At 42.4% G+C, this 12661-nt stretch overlaps 1 pseudogene; it reads left to right on the top strand.

The window, feature by feature from the left end:
* The window catches only part of LOC147988238 (uncharacterized), a 110753-nt pseudogene that overhangs the window by 16402 nt on the left and 81690 nt on the right, over positions 1-12661 (top strand).

The raw sequence follows: 12661 nt of genomic DNA, 5'->3' as shown, positions 1-12661 counted from the left end.
TCCTGAGCTTGTGAGCATATTTTTCCAAAATCAAAAACTACACTCAAGTTTTAACATGTTTCAAATGATTCACATTTTTATTTGAGGGTGTGCGTGTGTGTGTGTGTGTGTGGGGGGGGGGGGGGGGGGGGGGGTGAAATAGGAACCTACATGTTGCCGGGTCTTGGTGTGACCTTAGTCATTTTTCTCGCTTGCCCCCCACAAAGGACGTTCCCTCCACGGGAGCACGCGATATGAACACGTAGCTACTAGCGTGAGCATGGTGTGGCCCTTGCTGTTGGATTCGGCACTAGCACTCAGTCCACTATGTCTGACGGCATCGACATCACCCCTGCCACCTTGTCCAACGGCCAAGAAGATGCCCCCCTCACGCGTTTGCTATGGGGTGTGGCCTGGGCCCTATGCTCGGACAACATCCAGGCCATCTCAACCATCCGCTCGTCCTGGGCTAGGCGCACCATTCCTACATCAAGATTGGAGAAAATTCGATGAGATCAAACACTTTGGAATGACCAATGGCAAAAGAATATGCGAAAGATACAAGAGGTGCCAGTTTGGCCACGCCGTACCTGACACCGGCCTTGTGATTTCGAAAGTTGGTGGCTTTACCTATGAGAAGTAATGAGGGAGTCCCCCTAAGGGATTTGCCATCAAAAACTTTGCCCAGGATATCGGAAGCATACGGGCTTTCCAATCGTTGGATGCCACGGCTGAGAGCCACGTGCATAACTTGGTCCAAGTGTTGGGAAACATAGCATGCAATTTCAAAAAATTTCCTATGCTCATGCAAGATCTATCTATGAGATGCATAGCAACAAGAGGGTGATAGTGTTGGGGAACGTAGCATGTAATTTCAAAAAATTTACTATGATCACGCAAGATCTATCTAGGAGATGCATAGCAACGAGAGGGGGAGAGTGTGTCTACGTACCCTCATAGACCAAAAGCGGAAGCGTTAGGTTAACGCGGTTGATGTATTCGAACGTCTTCGCGATCCAACCGATCAAGTACCGAACGTACGACACCTCCGAGTTCAGCACACGTTCAGCTCGATGACGTCCCTCGAACTCTTGATCCAGCAGAGGGTCGAGGGAGAGTTCTGTCAGCACGACAGTGCGGTGACAGTGATGGTGATGTGATCCGTGCAGGGCTTCGCCTAAGCACTACGACGCTATGACTGAAGGAGTAAACTGTGGAGGGCGGCACTGCACACGGCTAAGAGAACAACTGATGTGCTATGGGGTGCCCCCTGCCACCGGATATAAAGGAGGGGAGGAGGAGGCGGCCGGCCAGGAAGGGCGCGCCATGGGGGGGGGGGAGTCCTATTAGGACTCTACTCCTAGTAGGATTCGCCCCCCCCCCCCTTTTCCTTTCTTCATCGGAGGGGAAAAGGAAGGAGTGGGAGAGGGAGAGGGAAAGGGGGGGCGCCGCCCCCTCCGTAGTCCAATTCGGACTGCCATGGGGAGGGGGGTGCGGCCACCCCTTGCGGCCCTCCTCTATCTTCACTAAGTCCCATGTAGGCCCAATATTCCCCCCCCCGGGGGGGGGGGGGGGGGGTGGTCCGGTAACCCCTCGGTACTCCGGAAAAATACCCGAACCACTCGAAACCATTCTGATGTCCGAATACTATCTTCCAATATATGAATCTTTACCTCTCGACCATTTCAAGACTCCTCATCATGTCCGTGATCTCATCCGGGACTCCAAACAAACTTCGGTCACCAAAACACATAACTCATAATACAAATCATCATCGAACGTTAAGCGTGCGGACCCTATGAGTTCGAGAACTATGTAGACATGACCGAGACACATCTCCGGTCACTAACCAACTGCGGAACCTGGATTCTCATATTGGTTCCTACATATTCTACGAAGATCTTTTATCAGTTAAAAGCAATAACAACATACGTTATTCCCTTTATCATCGGTATGTTACTTGACCGAGATTTGATCGTCGGTATTATCATACCTAGTTCAATCTCATTACCGGCAAGTCTCTTTACTCGTTCCGTAATGTATCATCCCGTAACTAACTCATTAGTCACATTGCTTGCAAGGCTTATAGTGATGTGCATTACCGAGAGGGCCCAGAGATACCTCTCCGATCAATACAACAAAAGCTGCCAGTAGAGACGTCAATTACATAGCTAGTGACTTGGTATTTCATCTCTAGCCAATTGTAGAGTCGTTTTAGTAAAGCGTCCTTCGAGCGTCTCCACATGAACCGTCTCACATTTAGACACACTTGATAGGCGTGTCTACATGACATGAGACGTTATATAAGGACGCTCAAGAGCGTGTCTACATGACATGAGATGCTATCTAAGGACGTTCAAAAGCATGTCTACATGACTTGAGATGCTTTATAGGCATGCTCAAAAACGTTTCTAAACAAATACATACGTTCTGCTAGACATGCCTGTATGATGTCGTACATTGTTGTATTTCATTATTTTGAATTGGATTGCTTTACCATGCCCTGCTGCACATGCAGATCATCAAATAATGTAGTTGTCTAGGCATTATTGAACATCACTGTTGCATTGCAATCATCACATTCTCATAACTGAAAAAGTTTCTCATAATCACAACCGCGAAACAAGTAGCAATGTGCAGGCCATTACAACTATTTTTATTACAAAGGGTATTGATACTTTACAAGTGAACTGTACGTTCATACAATAATGTGTATTTCACTAGAAAATAAAGTTCTAATTCTAATTCTAACTATCTGAAAGTTGAAACCAATTTGAGAAAAAATGGAAATTCTTAGTGGAAATCTATCTAAAAATTCTATAGCTAGCTTGGTACATCAGCTTGACGGCCTTCGCCGCTTTTATGGATATGGCTTCTGGAAAAATGTGAAGATTTCCCTTGCACGTTTCAAGATTATTTCCGATATAAAACTTGTTATAATCTGTCCATATAATTAGTTTTGTCCTCTAAATCCTGCAATAAGAGCACATTAGCATCAGAAAAGGTGCAGGGAAATATAGAGAAGCAGAGCTAGATAATTTAAATAAGAAATATACATTGATTTCACAAAGAATAGTTATAATTTATGTGTTTCTTCTCTATTGAACTAAGATTTCTTAGGATTGACTGGTTATGCCTGTTGACACTAGTAATCTTCCGACCAATAGAAACTCTACACTAGTGGGGATGACACAACAAAGAAGTTTGAGCCAGCTGATCTAGGGATAATGCAGCTTATCTGTCAAACAGATGACGACTGCATTATTCTGAATCATCTTTGTCAGCAGAAAAGATTGGAACATGGATAAATGACACACCTTGTATTGGTCCCACATTGATTGCTCCTTATAAAAATGTATTCTTTTCACTTGCAAAAGATCATCTGCTGAACATTTCCATAATGTTAAATCCTCGGATATCTGCAAAACAGTAAGAAAACATTGTCTCATATGATAGTGTCAATGCAATAAAAAACTTACTAGCTGTTTGCTGACAGAAAGAAATCACAGTGATGTTTGGTTATAGCCCATGTCGATTTGACAATATTATAATCTGTATAAAAATGACCAGTTAATGTGCGGACAGAAAAAAATACTGTATGTTGTTTGGTTAAAGCCCACATCAGTTTGATATTATTACAATCTGTATAAAATTGACCAGCTAAACTACTGTCAGAAAGAAATTACAATGTTTTGTTTGGTCATAACCCACATAAATTTCAAAGAATTATAATCTGTTGTCATGTATAAAGGTAACACAGAGAAACTTTGATCACCTTAACATACTACAAAATCTATAGTCTTTATATACACTCTCAGAGATATCAGAAGTATATTATACTCTTACGTCACATGGCAACAAAATAAACGTGCCCCCATTGGATAGTAGCACAAAACAAGTGGACAATGGTATGGAAGGTGAGGTAATACTATGTAGAAGTATTAATATTATCATACTAGATCCTCTGTGATATGTACAAAAACATGAATCCCATCATTCATTCTAATACATAACAAGGTGAACTCAACCATCACCCGAAATTAGAGCTCTGATCAATCACTCATAGGAGTTGTACTTATTGAAGAAGGAAAAACATGTTTGGGGGCAAACACAAATTGACAATAAAAAAATCAATTGGAAGGAGGATCATGGGGTACCACTGTACCAGGTGCCTTCCATGGGAGACGATGGACACATGGCTGCACCTCCGCTACTCCTTGAACATCTAGCCTGCCAGCGCAGGAAGGAATCAATCTATGGCTGCAAGGTAGTGGTATCGGCTGCATCGTCCGATGGGGGCAGGGGGGGACTTTGGTTGGTAGCGAGCGGCATCACCCAAATGTCTGGGATGTATCAATGTCGGAAGTTATCCCCGTCAGGAGCCATGGATGCGCCGTATCTGGGGAGAGAGATACAACTTTTTTTTTGTTTCTTTGAGGGGTTTGGTATAGGGCAGTTGTGTGGAACAGGGTGTTGATCTGGTCAATTTGTTGATTCAACAGTGACTCGCATCCTCCATTGTCAGATACTAACGTGCATTTCCCTATGCCCTAGCTGACTTGTGTAAAATCAGAATGTTTCAAGGTTATATCAGATAGCTTGGCGAACCACAATTTGCCTGACCAGGTGTACTGGATCAAACTGAGTGGAAAACTATATCTAGTTTGAATCTTTTTCAAAATGTACATAACTTGGCTTGTTCTGATCTTACTCATGCTTAATTAAGATGCATAAACACTTCCCAAAATGGTACAATTAAGACAAATACTAAGCATCTACCGAGCTAAAGTAAGCAAAAATCCATGAAAATAATCGCACTAGCCATTAGTGGTGGACCAAAAAATATGCCCTGTCAGTCGCACGAAGTCATGTGAAGTCAGAACCAATAAAGTAAAAACCCACATAGATATGTCATTTTGCTTCGGAAGTACTAGGCAAAAGTGATGCTAGTTTCTGGAAGCTAAAACTATACATCACCAAACAATGAACGTACGAATCATGTTGGAGTTGCAAATTAAACTGGAACTCTCCCACAGAGAGTAAATGTAGTCTACTTAATGGCTAGTCATTCGATCCTGCACCTGATTAATGTATTCGCTCCTTCTCCCCCTAAAAAGGAACAAACGAAATTAGTAAGCTTTAGAGGGAGATGCAAAATACAAAAAATTGTCAACCTACAGGCCACCCCACCATCGAGATTTGCTTCATGAGATCTGATGCATCAGGATCACATCTGTGATTGATACTGGTCGGTCCAAATTTTGAAATTCAGTTGAGAACCAACCAATTGAGATAGAGGCGTGGGATGTCTCAACTAAGAAGCTGCGTTGATTGATTTAATTTAAAAACTGTAGAGGAGATGGGATTCGAGGGAGCACCTTCTTGACATGGCGGATCCCATCTTGCGGGACGGTGTGGCGATGAGAGTTGGGAGGGGTGCGGCGTGGCAACGGGGAGTACGCCGACGGCCGGCAGGGCTCCGACAAGCGAGGATGCCGACATAGGAGAATGGGAAGTCGCCGGCCGAGGGTGGAGTTGGCGTCGGAGGGCAGAGCCGGGCAGAGAACTGCCGCGGGGGATAGGCTTTGGTGGCGGCGCAGACTGGGATTTCTGTGGGGGGTGGAAACTGGAAAGACGGGGTGTGGGAGGATTACACGGAGTATCTTACTAGCAAAATAAAATCAGAAAAGCCACGGGAAGTCTTTAAGCGGTAAAATAATGAATTTGCGAGCGTCAAATATCACGCGAGCCTAACTAATCGTCTCAGAAATCGCCTCTAAGTTAATTAAAAATATTATAAATCCATCATTCTAAAAATAAGATTGGGATGCTTATGTAAACGTCTCAGGAAGTGTCTTTAGCATGCTAGTGTCCTGGACATAGATACGAATATAAATAGCGTCCCAGAAAAACGACCTTACATGGTTGTTTTTGTTGTAGTGGATATTCGGAGTGAAAAATCCTAATCTTGATCCATGCCAAGCCAACAAACACCTTCGGAGACACCTGTAGAGCATCTTTATAGTCACCCAGTTACGTTGTGACGTTTGATAGCACACAAGGTGTTCCTCCGGTATTCGGGAGTTGCATAATCTCATAGTCAGAGGAATATGTATAAGTCATGAAGAAAGCAATAGCAATAAAACTAAACGATCATTAAGCTAAGCTAATGGATGGGTCTTGTCCATCACCTCATTCTCTAATAATGTGATCTTGTTCATCAAATGAAAACACATGTCTATGGTTAGGAAACTTAACCATCTTTGATTAACGAGCTAGTCAAGTAGAGGCATGCTACCTCTTGAGCATTCGTTGGTTTTTCCCTTGAAGAGGAAAGGGTGATGCAGCAAAGTAGCGCAAGTATTTCCCTCAGTTTTTGAGAAACCAAGGTATCAATCCAGTAGGAGATAACACGCAAGTCACCTAGTACATGCACAAACAATCAAGAACCTTGCAACCAACGCGATAAATGGGTTGTCAATCCCTTCATGGCCACTCGCAAAAGTGAGATCTAATAAAGATAATAAGATAAATATTTTTGATATTTTTGTTGTATATAGATCGGAAAGTAAAGATTGCAAAATAAAATAATATGAAACTAGAATTGTAAATCGAAAACTAATATGATGGAAAATAGACCCGAGGGCCATAGGTTTCACTAGTGGCTTCTCTCAAGATAGCATATATTACGGTGGGTGAACAAATTACTGCCGAGCAATTGATAGAAGTGCGCATAGTTATGAGAATATCTAGGCAATGATCATGAATATAGGCATCACGTCCGTGTAAAGTAGACCGAAACAATTCTGCATCTACTACTATTACTCCACACATCGAACGCTATCTAGCATGCATCTAGAGTATTAATTTCATAAGAACAGAGTAATGCATTAAGAAAGATGACATGATGTAGAGGGATAAACTCAAGCAATATGATATAAACCCCATCTTTTTATCCTCGATGGCAACAACACAATACGTGCCTTGCTGCCCCTACTGTCACTGGGAAAGGACACCGCAAGATTGAACCCAAAGCTAAGCACTTCTCCCATTGCAAGAAAGATCAATCTAGTAGGCCAAACTAAACCGATAATTCGAAGAGACTTGCAAAGATAGCAAATCATGCATATAAGAATTCAGAGAATAACCAAATATTATTCATAGATAAACTTGATCATAAATCTACAATTCATCGGAGCTCGACAAACACACCGCAAAAGAGTATTACATCGAATAGATCTCCAAGAACATCGAGGAGAACTTTGTATTGAGGATCAAAGAGAGAGAAGAATCCATCTAGCTAATAACTATGGACCCGAAGGTCTGTCGTAAACTACTCACACATCATCGGAAAGGCTATGGTGTTGATGTAGAAGCCCTCCGTGATCGATTCCCCCTCCGGCAGATCGCCGGAAAAGTCCCCAAGATGAGATCTCATGGGTACAGAAGGTTGCGGTAGTGGAAAAGTGGTTTAGTGGCTACCCCTGATGTGTTTAGGGTATAAGAGTATACATAGGCAAAAGAAGTACGTCGGTGGAGCTCCGTTGGGCCCACGAGGGTGGGGCGCGCCCTCCTGCCTCATGGACGCCTCACGGAGTTCCAGACTTCCACTCCAAGTCTCCTGGATTGCGTTTGTTCCAAGAAAGATCATTGCAAAGGTTTCATTCCGTTTGGATTCCGTTTGATATTCCTTTTTATTGAAATACTGAAATAGGCAAAAACACAGAAACTGGCACTGGGCCTTAGGTTAATAGGTTAGTCCCAAAAATAATATAAAAGAGGATATTAAGGCCCATTAAACATCCAAAATAGATAATATAATAGCATGGAACAATAAAAAATTATAGATACGTTGGAGACGTATCTAGCAACCCCAAGCTTAATTCCTACTCGTCCCCGAGTAGGTAATGATAAAAACAAAAATTTTGATGTGGAATGCTGCTACCTCTTGAGCACTGCGTTGGTTTCCCTTGAAGAGGAAAGGGTGGTTTAGTAGAGCAGCGTAAGTATCTCCCTCAGTTTTTGAGAACCAAGGTATCAATCCAGTAGGAGACCACGTGCGAGTCACCTCGTACCTGCACAAACAAATAAGAACCTTGCAACCAACCCGATAAAGGGGTTGTCAATCTCTTCACGGCCACTTGCAAGAGTGAGATCTGATAGAGATGATAATAAGATAAATATTTTTGGTATTTTTATGATATAGATTGAAAGTAAAAGATAGCAAAATAAAGTAGATGGGAAACTTGTATAATGGAGAATAGACCCGGGGGCCATAGGTTTCATTAGGATCGAGCACCGCACGATTGAACCCAAAGCTAAGCACTTCTCCCATAGCAAGAAAGATCAATCTAGTAGGCTAAACCAAACTGATAATTCAAAGAGACTTGCAAAGATAAACCAATCATACATAAAAGAATTCATAGAAGATTCAAATATTGTTCGTAGATAAACTTGATCATAAACCCACAATTCATCGGACCTCGACAAACACACCGCAAAAGAAGATTACATCGAATAGATCTCCAAGAGAATCGAGGAGAACTTTTTATTGAGATCCAAAGAGAGAGAAGAAGCCATCTAGCTACTAGCTATGGACCCGAAGGTCTGAAGTAAACTACTCACACATCATCGGAGGGGCCATGGAGTTGATGTAGAGGCCCTCCGTGATCAATGCCCCCTCCAATGGAGCTCCGGAAAAGGCCTCAAGATGGGATCTCTTGGGTACAGAAGGTTGCGGCGGTGGAATTAGGTTTTCGTGGTGCTCTTGGATGTTTTCGGGGTATATGGATATATATAGGAGGAAGAAGTAGGTCGGTGGAGTAACGAGGGGCCCACGATGGTGGAGGGCGCGATGATAACCCACAAGTATAGGGGATCGCAACAGTTTTCGATAAGTAAGAGTGTCGAACCCAATGAGGAGCTAAAGGCAGAACAAATATTCCCTCAAGTTCTATCGACCACCGATACAACTCTGCGCACGCTTGATGTTTGCTTTACCTAGAACAAGTATGAAACTATAAGTACTTTATAGGTGTTTTTGGATAGGTTTGCAAGATAATAAATATTACGTAAATAGAAAGTAGGGGCTGTTTGGATAAATACACAACTAAGTTACTTTTAGTAAAGAGCTTTTTGTTCCGACAAAGTTATTTGTCCCTAGGCAACCAATAATTAGACCGGTAATCATTATTGCAATTTTATATGAGGGAGATGCATAAGCTAACATACTTTCTCTACTTGGATCATATGAACTTATGATTGGAACTCTAGCAAGCATCCGCAACTACTAATGATCATTAAGGTAAAACCCAACCATAGCATTAAAGTATCAAGTCCTCTTTATCCCATATGCAAACAACCTACTTACTCGGGTTTGTGCTTCTGTCTCTCACGCCACCCACCATAAGCAAATCATGAACATATTGCAAACCCTACAGCGGTAATCCCTCACACTTGCGCGACACGAAGAGCACCATAGGACTGCACCAATAATAAAACATGCAACTCAAACCAATCATGATCATCAAATAACCCATAGGACAAAACGAATCTACTCAAACATCATAGGATAGCCATACATCATTGGGAAATAATATATAGAGTTGAGCACCATGTTTAAGTAGAGATTACAGCGGGTAAGAGAGAGGTTACACCGCTGCATAGAGGGGGGGAAGAGTTGGTGATGATGGCGATGAAGTTGTTGGTGAAGATTGCGGTGATGATGATGATGATGATGGCCCCTGATGGCACTCCGGTGCCACCAGAAGCGAGGGGGAGAGGGCCCCCCTCCTTATTCTTCTTCCTTGACCTCCTCCCTAGATGGGAGAAGGGTTTCCCCTCTGTTCCTTGGTCTCCATGGCATGGGAGGGGCGAGAGCCCCTCCGAGATTGGATCTCTCTCTCTGTCTCTCTCTATTTTTGCGTTCTCAGATTCTACCCTTTCACCGTTTCTTATATTCCCGGAGATCCGTAACTCCGATTGGGCTGAATTTTTAACATGATCTCTATCTGGATATTAGCTATCTTGCAGCGGAAGAATGGCATCAACCGCCTAACGGGGTGGCCACGAGGGTCAGGGGCGCGCCCAGGGGGTGGGGCATGCCGCCTGCCTCGTGCCTCCCTCGGGCACCGCCTCGCGTGGATTTTTCTTCCGGAATTCTCCAAACATTCCAAAAATATTCTCCGTCCGTTTTTATCCCATTTGGACTCTGTTTGATATGGTATTCTGCGAAACATAAAACATGCAACAAACAGGATCTGGCACTGGGCACTGGATCAATATGTTAGTCTTAAAAATAGTATAAAAAGTTACCAAAAGTATATGAAAGTTGAATAATATTGGCATGGAACAATAAAAAATTATAGATACGACGGAGACGTATCAGCATCCCCAAGCTTAATTCCTGCTCGTCCTCGAGTAGGTAAATGATAAGAAAGATAATTTTTGATGTGGAATGCAACCTAGCATAATATTGATGATGTAATCTAATCATTGCATGAATATTAAGACTCGAGTGATTGACATAAAAACAATAATACTTCAAGCCCACTAATAAAGCAATCATGTCTTCTCAAAATAACATGGCCAAACAAAGTTATCCCTACAAAATCATATAGTCTGGCTATGCTCCATCTTCACCACACAAAATATTCACATCATGCACAACCCCAATGACAAGCCGAGCAATTGGTTCATACTTCTTAACGCGCTTCAGCTTTTTCAACCCTCACGCAATACATGAGCGTGAGCCATGGACATAACACTATAGGTGGAATAGAATATGATGGTGGAGGTTGTGTGGAGAAGACAAAAAGGGAGAAAGTCTCACATCAATGCAACTAATCAATAGGCTATGGAGATGCCCATCAATTGATGTCAATGTGAGGAGTAGGGATTGCTGTGCAACGGATGCACTAAAGCTATAAGTGTATGAAAGCTCAAACTGAAACTAAGTGGGTGTGCATCCAACTTGCTTGCTCATGAAGACCTCGGGCATTTGAGGAAGCCCATCATTGGGATATATAAGCCAAGTTCTATAATGAAAATTCCCACTGGTATATGAAAGTGATAACTCAAGAGACTCTCTACATGAAGAACATGGTGCTACTTTGAAGCACAAGTGTGGTAAAAGGATAGTAACATTGCCCCTTTTTCTTTTCTCTTTTTTTGCGGGCTTCTTTGGCCCCCTTTTTTTATTTAGGCTTCTTTGGCCTCTCTTTTTTGATGGGGCAATGCTCTAATAATGATGATCATCACGCTTTTATTTACTTACAACTCAATATTACAACTCGATACTAGAACAAAGATATGACTCTATATGAATGCCTCCGGCGGTGTACCGGGATGTGCAATGATCTAGCGTAGCAATGACATCAAAAAACGGACAAGCCATGAAAACATCATGCTAGCTATCTTACGATCATGCAAAGCAGTATGACAATGAATGCTCAAGTCATGTATATGATGATGATGGAAGTTGCATGGCAATATATCTCGGAATGGCTATGGAAATGCCATAATAGGTAGGTATGGTGGCTGTTTTGAGGAAGATATAAGGAGGCTTATGTGTGACAGAGCGTATCATATCACGGGGTTTGGATGCACCGGCGAAGTTTGCACCAACTCTCGAGGTGAGAAAGGGCAATGCACGGTACCGAAGAGGCTAGCAATGATGGAAGGGTGAGAGTGCGTATAATCCATGGACTCAACATTAGTCATAAAGAACTCACATACTTATTGCAAAAGTTTATCAGCCCTCGAAGCAAAGTACTACTACACATGCCCCTAGGGGGATAGATTGGTAGGAAAAGACCATCGCTCGTCCCCGACCGCCACTCATAAGGAAGACAATCGATAAATACCTCATGCTCCGACTTCGTTACATAACGGTTCACCATACGTGCATCGTACGAGAATCACAAACCTCCACACAAGTATTTCTACTAATCCACAACTACCCACTAGCATGACTCTAATATCACCATCTTTATATCGCAAAACTATTGCAAGGAATCAAACATATCATATTTAGCGATCTACAAGTTTTATGTAGGATTTTATGACTAACCATGTGAGTGACCAATTCCTGCCATCTCTCTAAATAGATATAAGTGAAGCAAGAGAGATTAATTCTTTCTACAAAAGATATTCCCATGCTCTAACAAATATAAGGGAAGCAAAAGAGCATTCTACAAATGGCGGTTTTCTATGTAAAGGGAAACAGGCAATCCAAACTTCAAATGATATAAGTGAAGCACATGAAGCATTCTATAAAGCCATACTCAAAAGATATAAGTGAAGTGCATAGAGCATTCTATAAATAAACCAAGGACTATCTCATAGCAGCATCGTGCATAAAAGAAAAATGAAAACTAAAGCAAAAGACACTCCAAGATTTGCACATATCACATGAACGAAACGAATCCGAAAACATACCTATACTTGTTGAAGGAAGAGGGGATGCCTTCTGGGGCATCCCCAAGCTTAGATGCTTGAGTCTCCTTGAATATTTACTTGGGGTGCCTCGGGCATCCCCAAGCTTGAGCTCTTTCCTCTCTTCCTTCTTCTCACATCGAGACCTTCTCGATCATCATACACTTCATCCACACAAAACTTCAACAGAAAACTCGGTAAGATCCGTTAGTATAATAAAGCAAATCACTACTCTAAGTATTGTTTC

Source organism: Triticum urartu, chromosome 1A (assembly GCF_056163025.1).
Source record: "Triticum urartu cultivar PI428250 chromosome 1A, HENAU_Tu73, whole genome shotgun sequence".
In the NCBI taxonomy this organism is placed as follows: Eukaryota; Viridiplantae; Streptophyta; class Magnoliopsida; order Poales; family Poaceae; genus Triticum; species Triticum urartu.
This window is presented reverse-complemented; position numbering and strand designations above follow the sequence as displayed.